This window comes from Pezoporus flaviventris, unplaced genomic scaffold (genome assembly GCF_033815535.1).
Source record: "Pezoporus flaviventris isolate CSIRO_AGI_PZ_B2104156 unplaced genomic scaffold, CSIRO_AGI_Pfla_v1 ptg000006l, whole genome shotgun sequence".
Classification (NCBI taxonomy): Eukaryota; Metazoa; Chordata; class Aves; order Psittaciformes; family Psittacidae; genus Pezoporus; species Pezoporus flaviventris.
Genome location: NW_026892554.1, coordinates 12921012 through 12934954, shown reverse-complemented (window position 1 = coordinate 12934954; position 13943 = coordinate 12921012). Strand labels below are relative to the sequence as shown.

Here is a 13943-nt window from a genome sequence, read left to right as displayed (position 1 = left end):
CAATAAAGTGCAGAGTAAGAAAAGAGCTGGACTTCGAAGGTCATAAAGCCCAGCAGTTAAAAAATAATTAGAAGTGAAACAGTGATTCATTTATTGTATTAAAGTTGAAAAAGATCAAACAGTAAATTCCAATGTAATATTTCAGTCTTGTGTGTTACTTGTGTCTTAAAAGATAATGAAGTATTTTTAAGTGTCCACACCCATTATGATTGGCAAGGGAAGAAAGATTTGGAGGCTGTTTGAAAAGGTTGCCCAAGGTGACTTGGCAGCTCCAGGCTTTTTTTTTTTCTCAGTTTCACTGCTTTGCTGGGCTTTTCTGCGGGAACTCTTTGTTTTCTGGCATTATGCAGTTCTCTCTCATGATTCCAGGTATTTTCAGAAAAGGCTCAACTTAAGTGCATAGCTCACATCCAGCAGCCTCCACCTCCAGTGAAGATGAAGCTATCTAAGGTGACACCTGGTTCTTGGACTGTCCTGCAGGATCAGTCCCCTGAGCAGCTGAATTTGCTAAGACACAAAGGGGAAGACTGGCAGCAGAAAGTACCCGGGATGCCTGCTGGACCACTCCTGCTTGACTTACATGTCCTCCCAGAGGAAGGGAGATGTATCCTAGGACACATTTTTAAGGACTGACCATGCTTCTTATCAAAGTCTAGGATTTTTTTTGCATGGGTATAGGGATGATTTTAGACAGAAAATGCAACTTATTAAAGGGGATGGGCAGAGGTTCAAGTAACACTCAATTTCTGCTGCCTCCCTGGCCTGCGCATGCTTACCTGTGTTCTACAGGGTGATATGGGCCCTGAAGTACAATTTGGTTCTCCTGGCACAACGCCCAAGAGTCTGAATAGATTGGTTGAGTCTCTAACTGCTACCTTAACTGTGTTAGGCAGAGCCTTTACAAAGCACTTGCTCTTCCAGCTTACAGTTGCATAGTGCTGATGTTCACCACAAACAGATAAATTGGAGTTTCACTGACAGCCCAACTTCACTTCTTGTGCACCTCCAATTCCTGGACTATAGGACTATAACCTTCCATACTGGACATAGGGGGGTTTTATTTGTTCTTTTTGAAACTCAAGCACATTCTCCTAACAAATGCTCTCTGGGTTTGTAGACATTAAAGCTTTCCCAATAAATCTTAAAGCATACTTCATGCCAGCATTATTAGCAGGTAACCGCACAGAAGCTGACATCTTATAAATTTTGACATCTAAAAAATTTTGGGTTTGTTTTTTTAGTTGAAGTCTGCTTGATGGTAGCCAAAGCTACCTGGACACAGACAGCATGCTATCACCTCATTTGCACTCCCTTGGTGGAACTAGCTTTGTTCGAGCAAGATTTGTATCGTCTACATTCTGATCAGGAAAGAAGCTAGGACGATGTTAGGGGACTTAGAAGAAAGGAAAAGGCAAACCCTCAGATCTTCATCCCTGTGTGAAACAATAGGAAGACTGGAAAAGAACAGACCATTAACAGAGAGCAGTTCAAACCAAAAGCAGCAAAGTAGGAAGGGCAAATGAAGGTGGAAAAAGAAAGTAATAGAAGATATTCAACTTTGAGGTGAGAAATAAATGGATTCTGTGACATACTTTGGAAATTCTGTGAATCTGCAGGAAAAAAGTCATTAAACGCTTAAACCAGAACAAGTCATTCTTCCCCCCTTGGTAGATCATCAGCAAACTAGGACACTTGGTACAGCTAGCTGCATGCAGGCTCCCCACTTAATATCACACATCTTCATTAAGTCAGACAATTCCATTGCCTACATTTTCTATGTCTTAGCCAACATTTTGCACAGAAGACATAGCAACTGCCTAGAGCAGTAGTTTGCAAAGCCATAGCAATACTGGGAGAAGAGAAAAGCTTAGAAAACTTGCCTTGTAGGTGGGTCATCACTGAAAGCATCAGCCCTCTTTGTGAAATTCACTTGAAGGGCTGGAGCTCTCCCAGATTTCTCAGCTTTTCATTAATTCCTCATTAGTTAACCTTGTACACAGGTATCTGTCAGTATTTCATGCACAGAATAGCAAACACATAGAAAAAGATTACCAGGGTAGGCAATTAAGGCAGTATGTGTTAGGTTTAATCACCTTTTAAAGCATGACTAGTACCAACGTTTTCACACTTGGGTTCTCCAAGTGACCTGAGTTGCTTCTAACTTCCCAGTGTGGGACACAGGAGGTGTGCTGGAACCAGGCTGTAGATCCAGTCAGTGGATAAATCTACAGCTGAAAAACATTCCACAGAAAGAGGAAAAGGGTTGTTGTGACAAGGCAAAGCATAGGATGAGTTGGAAACAAGAAGCACCAAATGTTTTTTCCCAGCACAACAGAATTTTGTGTGCAACAGTTATGCCCTGTTCAGATCTGCAGGAAGACACTGCTCTCATCCCCACCTCCAACAGACAAAATGAAGTACTTAGAACACATCTGCCCACTGAAGTGGCACCAGAGCAATTGTCTAAGGCACCTTTGTGCTAGTTATTGCATTGGCTGCAGTGCTGCTAGAGTTGTAAGGCAGCATATTACTGTACAGGTATTATTTAAGTATCTGTAATACCGTGAGTACTCCAATGTGGAGAGATGCCCTGGAAGCAGGGTTGGGTGCTCTCAGCAAAAAGTGCATTTGATTTTGGATCCCTACTGGAACATATGTCACCTCTTGAACAGAAGTTACAAGGGCCCAATGATGGATTTATGTAGAACAATTATATGGTTTTGTAAAACTGTTGCATTTAATGGCAGAACTATACATATTGCTATGTAGAACTGTTCTTGTTCATTCCTACAGAACGGTAAACCCTCCTACATGCATCATTTTGACTTCTATTGCATTGCAGAGATAAAACCTCTGCTGTGCAACTGTAAATACAGCTGGTGCTGCAGAGCTTGTCATTTACAGAGGAAAAAATAATTAAACTAGCATTCACTAACATTTTCACCAACACCAGGATCCTCTTGAAATACATTTACGGGGGGCAAAACTAAATACGAATACATAGGCATCAGATAATTCATTGCTTTAACAACCTGAGGCTACAAAACTTCTACGTTTCAAATAGCAACAAATGTTATCTACGATCTTACAAGGGGAGAAAGGAGGTGCAGTGAGTTAAGGCATTTCAAACACTTTCAAATATTATTTTACAATAACCTACATATGAGCGGCATGGCTAGAAGTGAATCTTTGTCAGCCATCAAGAGGATGATCCGTTGCTGCCATGAGAAACTTAGGGTTGGAAAAGCAATACTAATTGGTTATAGTGGAAGAGTGTCCGACCTCTTCTGCTACTTAGATTTGTACCCTGTAGAGGCCTTCATGAGTGGAACATGGACTCCAATCATGCCTAGGCACCTGCAGGACTCTGGTACATCTTATAGCAGTTTGTGAAAACAGGATGAAACAGGCTGGACTGGGAGACACATTAGGAAATCTCATCTTTGTGACTGCTCAGGCAAAGGTCATCCTCCATTCACTTTACCCCGCACACAGTGGTCTCCAACATGCCAAAGCTCATGGATACAACAGTTTCACAAGCAAGCAGCATATTGGATGGCTAAAGATCAAGAGACAAGAAGCACGGTGACAGCAGGGTCAGGGCAGGCCAGTGGGAAGCCGATGTGAGCGCTGTTGCTCAGGGTGCGTTTTGTCTATGGCCAACATGCTTTTTCAGGATTCCCAAAATAGCACTTATCATAAACAGCAGATTCACTGGGGAGTGCACTGCTTCACTTAATGCCTCTTACTGTCCCTGTCAGGCTCCTACCCCAGTGAGTCTCCTGAAGCTAAAGAGATGGAAAACCTAAGAAATACCAAAAAGTAGAAACTTTTTATAGAACATCTACCATCAAATTATATGTCAAAAACTCAGCAGCACAGAAGCTGCCTTGAGTCACTTCTGTTATACCTTCAGACATCAAACCCCAAAGTTTTTATTTTGTTAACAAACTTTGGAACCATCTCTTGTCCCTTAATGCTTTGTAACATTTTCTCAGCACATGTTGCTCTATCTACTTCTAAAGATTTTTCTACAAAGATATGGGATTATTAAATTCCCCATATTCCCCAACCCCATTATATCTTAGCTTTCATTAAGATTTTCTAGGACATTTCAGGTTTTCTCAACAGTTTTGGGACACTTGCTTGGAGGGAGTACATTTCCAAACTGTTTGTTTTCTCATGAAAACTGGGCTTTGCCTGTGTGCCAGAATCAGGAGACATTTTATAAATAGCTTTGGACAGATGACAGGAAATGATGCAAGATCTCAGGCCACTCCACAGAGGCCAACTGTCTGAAGTGCTCAGGAAAGAGGGACTTGCACCATTGACTACTACACAGGGAAGAAAAGAAGCACAGAAGCATCATTTACTACAGAGGGTATCAGGCTTATGAAACACAGGATCTCTCTATCGTATTACAGCTCAAGCAAAAAGCTTGCAACTACACTACAATGAAAACCAGGAAAATTGAATGTTCCTCTGAAGAGGAAAAACTGACCAGAATTGTCTAAACATGCTTTGTCTTTTACTCTCAAGGAGGAGCTTTCCCCTCCTAACACACTTATAAATGCTAACACATGCATTGGAGATTCTCCAGACACTGACTGGTGCCAGCCACTGGGATCATCTTCTTACCTTGGCATTTCCCATCAGCTTCAGCAAAGGCCTTCCAACTCAAACTGCTTTAAATGGGCTCCAATAATAGCTCCAATAATAACTGTGTAGAAGTTAATCTGTGTCTATTCATCTGATCTCAAGAACTATCTGTTCGTATTCACAATAGTAATACAGAATTGAACATCAACTCACTGTCTCATTTTGTTTCTATCAGCTTCCATAAAGATAAAGCACAGTAATTTAACCTCAAATAACTGCTTTATTTGGAATAGGAGCAAACTCTCAGCCTTCTTAAGTCCATGTCAAAATTCTCAACAGATTTAATTTAAATGCAGTGACTCTGGCCTTCTCGCCCATTACCAAGTTGCCTCCTCTTCCTAACAGCAATAAGCACCTCTCAGCCCACTCCTTACCACACTTTCACACTGCTGACTGAACAGAGTGATATACATGTAAGACTACAAGTATTAGTGAGAAATAGATAGTGTACCTCCCCAGCAGATGTGCTTTTGAGTCATCCAGTCCAGCGTGTGATGCATTTAAATCCTCTATGTTCCCACACTGCAGTTAAGCATTGCGTGGGGCTAGAGGAGCTGGCCTCAAAGCAGCCACATTCATTGTCATAACCAGCCACAGTGCTTTCTCCCACGGACCCAGCATTGTGGAGGCTAGCCTGAGACGTCTGCTGAGATTTCACTTTAACAGACAATGGTATATCTGACCCTTCTTGTGACCTATACCTCAGAAATATCCTGCTCTCCAGAGTGGATGGTTTCTACCCATCATTTGTAAGCTACATGTTCCCATGGCAGACAGAAAAGCCTAGAAGTCTTCCTACCTGTGACAGGAGTAAATAATACACCACACATTTTTTGACCTTTTGTACTAACTGATTTTACCCATGATCTACATCTCTGTAAGTCTAAAGAACTTATTTTTTTTTTCATTAAAGACATTAAATCTGATGAAATCTTTGTTGTTTTAAAAACATAAGATTTGTTACCTCTATTTTTATTACGTCTCTTAGAGGTACAACAGTGCTGAAACTGGGCCATCCCAAACTTTCTCGGCTAAAGGCTGTACAAACAGAAATGGAATACATCTGTCCATGCATACAGTGCAGGACATAAAAGCAAATCCACTTGTTAGCAGGTGTTCACACACTGCATGTGTGCAAGAGAGAAGGCTATAAGTGAATGTGAAGAAAGCCCCTGTAGAGCTCAACAAGAGCTCCAGTGCCTGAGATCCAGCTCTCCTTAATGACCACAAGCATAAAACCTCCCAAAATTGTAAACACAGACTGCATTCTTTTCTGCACTTAGAAAGAGATCTTGTATATCTTTTTTGCTTCTTGACCTAAGAGAAAATGTGTCTCACATGCCTCTTACTGCACTGCTGTGTAGCTGCCTCCGCAGAGACACGCTCTTCTTGTCAAGGGCCCCTGCAGACTGCTTCTCAAAAGTAACTCCATAGATTACCCTGGTGCTGAGGAATCAGAGAAGCAGTCCTAAAACCAGAAAGTGATCTTGTAGAGGTAAACTGTATAGTTATGTCTAAAGGTTTTTTCCATTATTTGAAATGTGAGATTTACTTTGCAAGTGAGCTGGAATTAAGAAAGATAAAGAGGTAGAGAAACCTTCTGCTTTTCAGTGCATCAGCATTTTCTTATCTTCAGCATATCTCTAAATTGTTTTCAATCGCATTCAGTGGAAAACTGTTCAAAGAAAACTTAAAGAGATTACATATACATATAAAGCTGTATTTTATGACAAGGGAAAGCTGTTACTCCCTCATTCTTTGTGGTTTATGAAGCCCTGGAGAACCATTTAAGCCTCAGTTAAAATAAAATCAATTCCTGGTAAGCCTATTTTAGTAAACACAAAAAGTTGCTAACCATTATCTCAAATTTCTCTGTATTGTTTAAACTGGACACTCCCAAAACAAAAGCAATCAGATGATTCAAAGAAAAGGAGTTTCAACCTTTAGATCAGCTCTAATTGCAATACTTGGTTCTCATGATTGCAGCAATTCAACAGACTCCAACATGATCATAGGGTTCATGTATGCTCCATGACATTGCCCTATATGTGGTTCCTATCTGTAATCTGATGTATCCAGTGGCTCACAGCACCACAAGCCAACTGAACGACCATTCTGTTCCCTTGTATCCATTATCACAGAAGTTAGGTGCCCAAATCCGTTCACTTGTGTTCAGTAGTGGGAGACTTTGTGACAAGGTGATGCTGCACAGTAGAGATCCCAGTCACTCAAATCAGTGGCTTTAGCCACTAGACAACAGTGGGCAAACCCTTCCTGGTAGCCTGTGTCCTGAAATGGTGGCCTAGAGGGGCAAGACTGCAGCTCACAAACCTCTCAGCTTTTCCTTGCAATTAACTTTTCCAGGACAGACAGCCTCCCTGGCTACAAACTGCCTTGGAAAAGATATATCCCAGAAATCCAGGAGGACATGAGTCTTAGCCCTCGCTTTCAGAGTCGAACCATCCTGCTGGGGCTGGACTAGGAGTCTCATTGCTGCTGCCCAAACCATCCTGCTCCAAGGGCAGCTCCAAGGAGGACTTAACACTCTCAAGCCTGTCTGTCAGAGATGCTTCACAAACGCTTCACAAGACAGCACAATATTCATCAAAACCAAGGTGGTGGTTTCCTCTCAATCCAACAAAGGTTTCAAGATGTCAGCTATTTTTTTTTCCTGACAGACTACCCAAGCTGGTATTTCCACAGCTGCATGAACTGCCTAAATGCTTCCTAGAAGAACAGACGAAAGTAAGATTATTATGGTTTGCGATAATTTTGCTGTTTAAATAATTAAGGCAATTCATTTGCTTGTAGATTCAAGGACTATGTACAATTTGAGATCAAAGTACTACCCTGTACCCGATGTTTATCATCCTAGGTCCAATGACATTTGTTAGTAAACAATACAAGTGTAATCATTGCTAGGCGATAGTAAATCAGTGGCAAGGCTTGAACAGGCTGTTGTCAAGTAGGAAAACTTCAACCAAGAACCTGCGGTGCCTGCTGTAATCAAGTGAAACAGCAGGGTAGTAATGGAAACTTTTGAACCTTTTCACACAGAGGAACAAGATTTATCTTCCTGATTGCCCTGATGTTTCAGATAGCAGGAGAACATGGGAATATGGGCCTTAATGTCAGTTTCTTTGACCTTTGAAGGGAACTCCATGTGACATGACAATCACAGTAATCAGAACAAGCTCTATCTGCTCTGATACAGCTTTACTGCATGAGCAGATACTCCTTTTTCCACTTGCAAGTGCTCAGCCCTCTGCTTCATTCATTGCGCAAGACAAACAGTGCTCACCTGATTAGCAGTAATTGGATACCAGACAAAATAAAATCAGTGTACTGCCCTATGTCTTATTCGTCACATATTGCCCCAGTCTAAAGACAGAACCACCAGGGTTTAAGGGCTTTGCATATACCCATTAAATTAATTTCTACAATCTGCAAGAACATCAGGGTATTAGCATTTCCACTTTCCTGAACTGAGCCACAAAGATCAAGGTCGCAGTAGCCCTTAAGAGCAGATACATTAAACATTATTAGACTGAATTTTGCAAGGGATTGGTACTTTATTCCACTGTTCAACTTTCCAACCCACTTTTCAAAGTGATTGGTACTTCTTGCAATAAGTGCAGATCCCCAAAGCTCTGAATTCTCATTCTTTGCAAGTTATTCTAGGCTTTGTTTAGGCAGTTGTGATTTTCCCCATCACCAGAAGCCCTGAGTAGCTGTGCTTGTATACCCCAAGTAGCTGTGTTTGCAAACCCTCCATGCCAGCTTTGCCACTCCTAGTCATCTAGTTTATCCAAGTCTCCTTCCATTTCCCAATTTCTCTCTTTTTTTTTTCTTCTCCTCCTTTTTTCCCCCCTCATTTTTTTACAAGCTTTTTCTCCCACCATATTCCTGAAAAATTTCCTATTTTGTCCTTGCTTCTATCAGGTAGCTACCTCCATCTTCCTAACTGGAGCCAACAGGAGCCGGTAAAGCAGTGCACAGGAGGAACAGTCCACTTCTATTCAATTTAGATGCACAAACCCAACACAGCCTGCAGTAGCCTTGGATGCAGTCACAGGAGAACTTTCAGAAGTGGACTGGGCAGGAGCACACCCAGGAGCGACAATATGGGGATTTACCTGCTACCGCATTTATCCAGCCTGCAAAACGCGAGGTCTCCAGTTCATAGACATCAAGAGAATTTCCACAAGGATAAAATGTGCGTCTTTGAGTGTGGATTTCAAGAGTGCTTTCCTTTTCTGGAATAGGCAAGGGCCATTTAAGAGCCTTTTTTTTGCCTGATTTTAGGTAGGATAAAATCAATGCTTTCCTTCATGCCAGTTCTCATAAAACAACAAAGTATTTGAGCTAAACATTCCAGTAAAGCTCAGATTTGGAAATACAGTTGTCACAAAAATGTTTCCATCCAAAGAATTAGCCATCAGCAAGATCATGGTCTATTGAAACTGAGGCAAGCACTAAGACCAAGGCACACAAGAACTTCCCAGCCTTGCCCAAGTCACCAAGAGGTGTACTGCTCCCACTTGTACAGCCCCTCTCCATCATTGCTTCTCTTCCTGGGCAAAGGAATAGGGACATTCACACCCTCTCCACTCCCAGGAGGAGGTACCCAGAAAGCTAACATAGGCTGCATCACCTCTCTGGGCAGCCTTCTCCTGACATCTCTGGGGCTGGAAAGCCACTAGCTGTCAGGGAAGATGGTGGTGAAAGGGTCTTCCTACACAGGAATGCACTAGGGGGGAGGTGGACCAGACAGCTTCTGAGAAAGATATGGTCCTATCAGTGTTCTCCCTGTGATGAGAGGTTTCTAGGAGGGCACAGGGAACCCCTACAGGGACACTTGCTGCTGGGCCCTGTTCCAGCTTCTTTTCACCTTTGTGAAGGTATTTTGGGAAAAGGGTCTCAGCAGGGGAAAGCAGAGGGCTGGGCTGCTTCCTGTAAGGAAATATCCCACTCTCCAGGACAAGGCTTCTTCTATTATCTTACTCTGATGCACAGTCACACAGCCTCTCCTACCACCCAGGAGGCCTGCAGTTACATGGAGAGGCCCAAGATCAGGGGAATGCAACAGTGAAGGAGGTGAGGAGATAAGTACTTAAATAATCTCCACCATTAGCTTCTCTGTAATGTCAGTTTTTGGCTGGTTGGAGGGATGGACAGAAACCGCACGTAACTGTGTGCAGGGGATGGGGACAACAGCAACATCAGCCTGAATTTCTGGTGGTTACAGAGGCTGTAATTTATTTTTATTCTCACTGAATCCTGTGTGAAAAGCATTTCAATACCTGCCCTACCCCCAGATCCTGCCATGAAAAACTAGATCTCAAGAAGCTGTTTCCCAGTGTGCCAAATTCAGGTTTCAAGGCTCTGTCTGACAGTTTCACGAAGACAGCATTAACTTCTGACTGAGCATAAGCAACCAGGTCACTGAACACCAGGAGTGCATGACAGTGCCCCAATGCCTTGTCTGGGTCAGATGTGCTTTTCAGAGCCCCCATCTGCAGAGCCTGTCCCACCCCTCCATCCTTCAGCAGCCAGCCATGGGGCACCCACTGCAGTGGGGTGCTTGCTCACCTGCAGCAGGCACAATCTAGTAACACATCCCAAATCCACCCTTCTGTTCTTTAAAATAGACTTTTATTTATACTGCTGGTGGTGGCAGAAAATAGCCCAAGTCCCCACTGCACCTTCAGTTACATTTTACCATGTGCAGACCTGAAGCTCTGAGGCTCCTCTCCCTCTGCAGAGCGAACACAGCACTTGCAGGACTAAAGCTATGCTTATATAAGCTCCAGAGAATGCCAAGTTGAACGTCTGACAGAGGAAAAACTTCTGCTAAAACCCTATTTTTTGTCTTTTCGAGAGATCTAATCTATCGTCTGTGCATTCCTGACCTTCGGAAAGTATTTTCATCTCACACGTTAAGTATAACAATCCTCTTACCAAGGGAACATTTTGTTAGAGCTTTAAATTGGGTTACGTAAATTATTTGTAGTTCTGACAGCAGGTTTCTCTTCCGTCCACAGGGACAGTTACGAGATCGCTACAAGGTTCAGTCGTAATCACTGCAGATAATCATCTGAAGGGACTGTTTGAAATGAGATCTAATCTGGGGGATATGCTACAAGTTTACCAAGGCTTTTTATAAAAGCAGCGTTTTTGCCAAGTAATTTGCAATACAGTAACCTGCACCAGAACTAAAAACTCCTCAGTGTGGATGGTAAATTGAGGAAAAAACCCATCTCCCACAAACTTGAGAAGGAGCAGAACATAAAGGGGAGAAAACTACATATATACATGTATAAAGGTGGTACTGAGCATGTCTCAGTCCATGAGTTTCCTCTTGCTGACTACAGTGGGAACTGCAGACAGGATCAAGCTCTTTGTTTCCACTAAGTAATTGTACAGAAAAAGCAGAGTGGAAAAAATACTCAAGAAGCAACAGCAGTACTGTTAGCATTACATCAGAGCAGTCAGTGACTGAGGAACACATTCTGTGCTCTCTTTTCACTTTTATGTCTCCCCAGCCCTTAACCAGGTGTGGTGTTAGGCACTGATTTTGAATGGAAAGAGTTCTCAGGCAGTAGAATTCTCCTGCATCACTTTCTCTTGTCACTGGTAAGGCTGATCGGGAAAAAAAGTTTCTATGGATTTCTTCAGGAGTGGGAAAAGAAGGGAATAACTTATAAATTGTGATTTATTTTTTTAAGTTTCCCATTTTATTTATGAGCTATTTAAAAACCAAAAACAAAAACCAAACCCAAAGCAATAAACCAATAGTTTATTCAAATGGAAAGCATTTTGTTTGACTTTTTTTTACTGATTTGTTAAACCAAAATAATAGAATGAAAATTTTCAAATAAAAATATGGACATTTAATTTTAAAATCTTTGTAAGAGCATTTCAGATTTTTTCCTGCCTAAGTAACAAGAGCAGTGAGTTTCATCCAGTGCTAAATATAAGCAATTGAGCAAATCCAGTAAACCTGATTTCTACACGCTCCTGCTGGCTTTAAGTCCTCCACAGAAATGGTCCAGAAACCAACAAACCCAGCTGCTCCTTCTGCAGCATGAAAGTACTCCAAGGAGGGACATTTTCAAGGAGAGAAAACCCACACACATGCACAAACACAAGAAGCATGCAAAAGGTGCTCAGCAGAGGAGGACCTTTGCCCACAAAATTTAACATCTGCTAACATTTGCAAATCTGCAGGGACTGCTTTACATTGGTATTTCCAATTGTATCGAGCTCTCATGATGGTTTATCTTTCCTTCATATTCCCTCCTTTCTCTGTTTGATGCCAAATACTTATTTTCGGCAGTCTGTACAGAGTTGTTTTATGATTTTATTAGCAGTATCTCCTACAATACTTTATCTGCAGAGAATGCAATGCATTAGTACTTCTAGGTACAATGTTAGGTATTCCTCTGAATTATCTACAGGCACTGACTAATATACAGTGATTTTATTTATATAAATATACTATTATTTTGTTAATTCTCAAAGAGAGAGGTGTTTTTAAGGGTTAGTTGGAAACACTGATCTTAATCCTTTGTACTTCTTTCTCTAAACAAGCAGACCTCATAGGAGAATACACACAGATATTTAACTTACCATTACTGAAGCTATCTTTTGACTTCCTCAGTATCATTAATATTTAAGCAGAAAGAACAGAACAAACAATTATCTGAATGATACCACACCAGAACTAACAAAGTAACTTTGAAAAAGTCATCCAGAATAAGTGAGAAGGTCGACCAGAAAAGGCGAGTCAGGAATAGCTGTGCTCTGATGAGGAGGGGAAGGTTATGTTGCTGTGATATGAGTAGTGCACAGCTGTTACTCTAGTAATAATTCATCATATTAATATTTAAATGAGAGGAGGAGGAGAGCACAAGATTGTGTGTGACTCAATGGTCCCTCCCTGTCCTTAAGCAGAAAAATAGGCCACGAACACAGAAGGAGTATTAGGAGCTCTAGAGTGGGAAGGCTTGCTTTCATTACCTCATGAATAAAAGCAGGCAAACTGGTCCCTGAAGAAGTCTAGAAATTATCCTAGTTCTACTACTGCAAGTTAAATTCTGTTTCTACTCTCAGAAGCAGCCATTACCTAATGAACAAATCAATCCAGCAACCAGTGCTCCAGGTCTGTACATGGTGTTTCTTAGATTTCAGTGTATTTCCAGCAAGCTTCTATGCTTCCTGCAAAAAGCCGCCTGCGGGAGCCTGGCCTGGCAGTTCCTCACCAAGAATTGCTGAGTCGCTGCTGTACTTTGCCATTTATCTACAGACATGTTGATTAAAAACATGTCTTTAATCAGGGCTCACTTACCTCCAGGCTTATTCCATCATCTTGGCCCATCGGGGTCCCTGACATGGGTAGGCTTAGGAGACCTGAGCAGGAGCAGGAGTGGCTGCCTGCAGGAGGAGGTATGAGGAGCAGAGCCTCAGCCCTGGGGAGCCTGGGGGAGCGCTTCAGGAGGTAGAGCAGCAGCATCCAGCAAGAGCAGGCTCAGCACAAGGTGGAGGGCTGGAGGAAACAGCTGATGCAGGCATAACCCAGACAGATGTGGGTGGCATCCCTGGCAGCAGAGGCAGCCTGACCGCGCTTGGTTGCATGTAGGCTTGCACAACTTCATCCAACAATTCAATATAAACACACTTCTCACATGCTGGTTTTTTGGGGCTGGGTTTTTCTTTTTAATTCTGCCCAACTCCTCCTTGTTAGCAGAGACTGTTACTACGACACACCTGGTTGAGCACTGCCTTGTTGGCTATATAATTCCATATAGGTAATAAACATCCATTTAACTAGAGATACGGGCACAAACTCCACAAATGTCCATGAGGCTAAGTAACTAACAGTTTGTAACAGAACACATCCACAGAGAAGCGTTCAGTTCAGTGCTCAGCATGAAAATACAAGGCACACAAAGTACAACCGTTAAGAGATGCCAAACTCATGCAATAACATCGGTTCTCAGCACACCAAGGCAAATTCTTCATCATAAATTTTCTATTTGTTTTGTATTCAAGCAAAGACATTCTCCCTCTTCATTTCTTTAGCCTAATCCTTCGAAATCAGGTTTGCAGACAGCCTGAGTTAATGCTGATACTGTTTTCCGCTGACTGATACGGAGGTTTTATTTGATGCATCCTGTGTAACAGGATTCACAATATTAATAAATTACAGAAACATCTCTCATCAGATCTCCCCATATCTGTTGTCAGTGTCCCCGCAGAGTGACCATTTAAAAACTGGTCTT

At 42.1% G+C, this 13943-nt stretch overlaps 1 protein-coding gene across 2 annotated transcripts in view; it reads right to left on the bottom strand.

The window, feature by feature from the left end:
- MAPK6 (mitogen-activated protein kinase 6) overlaps positions 1 to 12490 on the bottom strand; it is a 28769-nt gene extending 16279 nt beyond the window's left edge. The window contains exons 1-2 of one of the 2 annotated variants that reach the window (XM_061446981.1): positions 12292 to 12490; positions 2094 to 2231 (exon numbers count right to left, since the gene is read on the bottom strand). The gene's annotated coding sequence lies outside the window, so the exon portion shown is untranslated. The remainder of the gene's footprint in view (positions 1 to 2093; positions 2232 to 12291) is intronic. The other variant, XM_061446982.1, reaches the window with a different exon arrangement.
- Positions 12491 to 13943: the final 1453 nt, after the last annotated feature.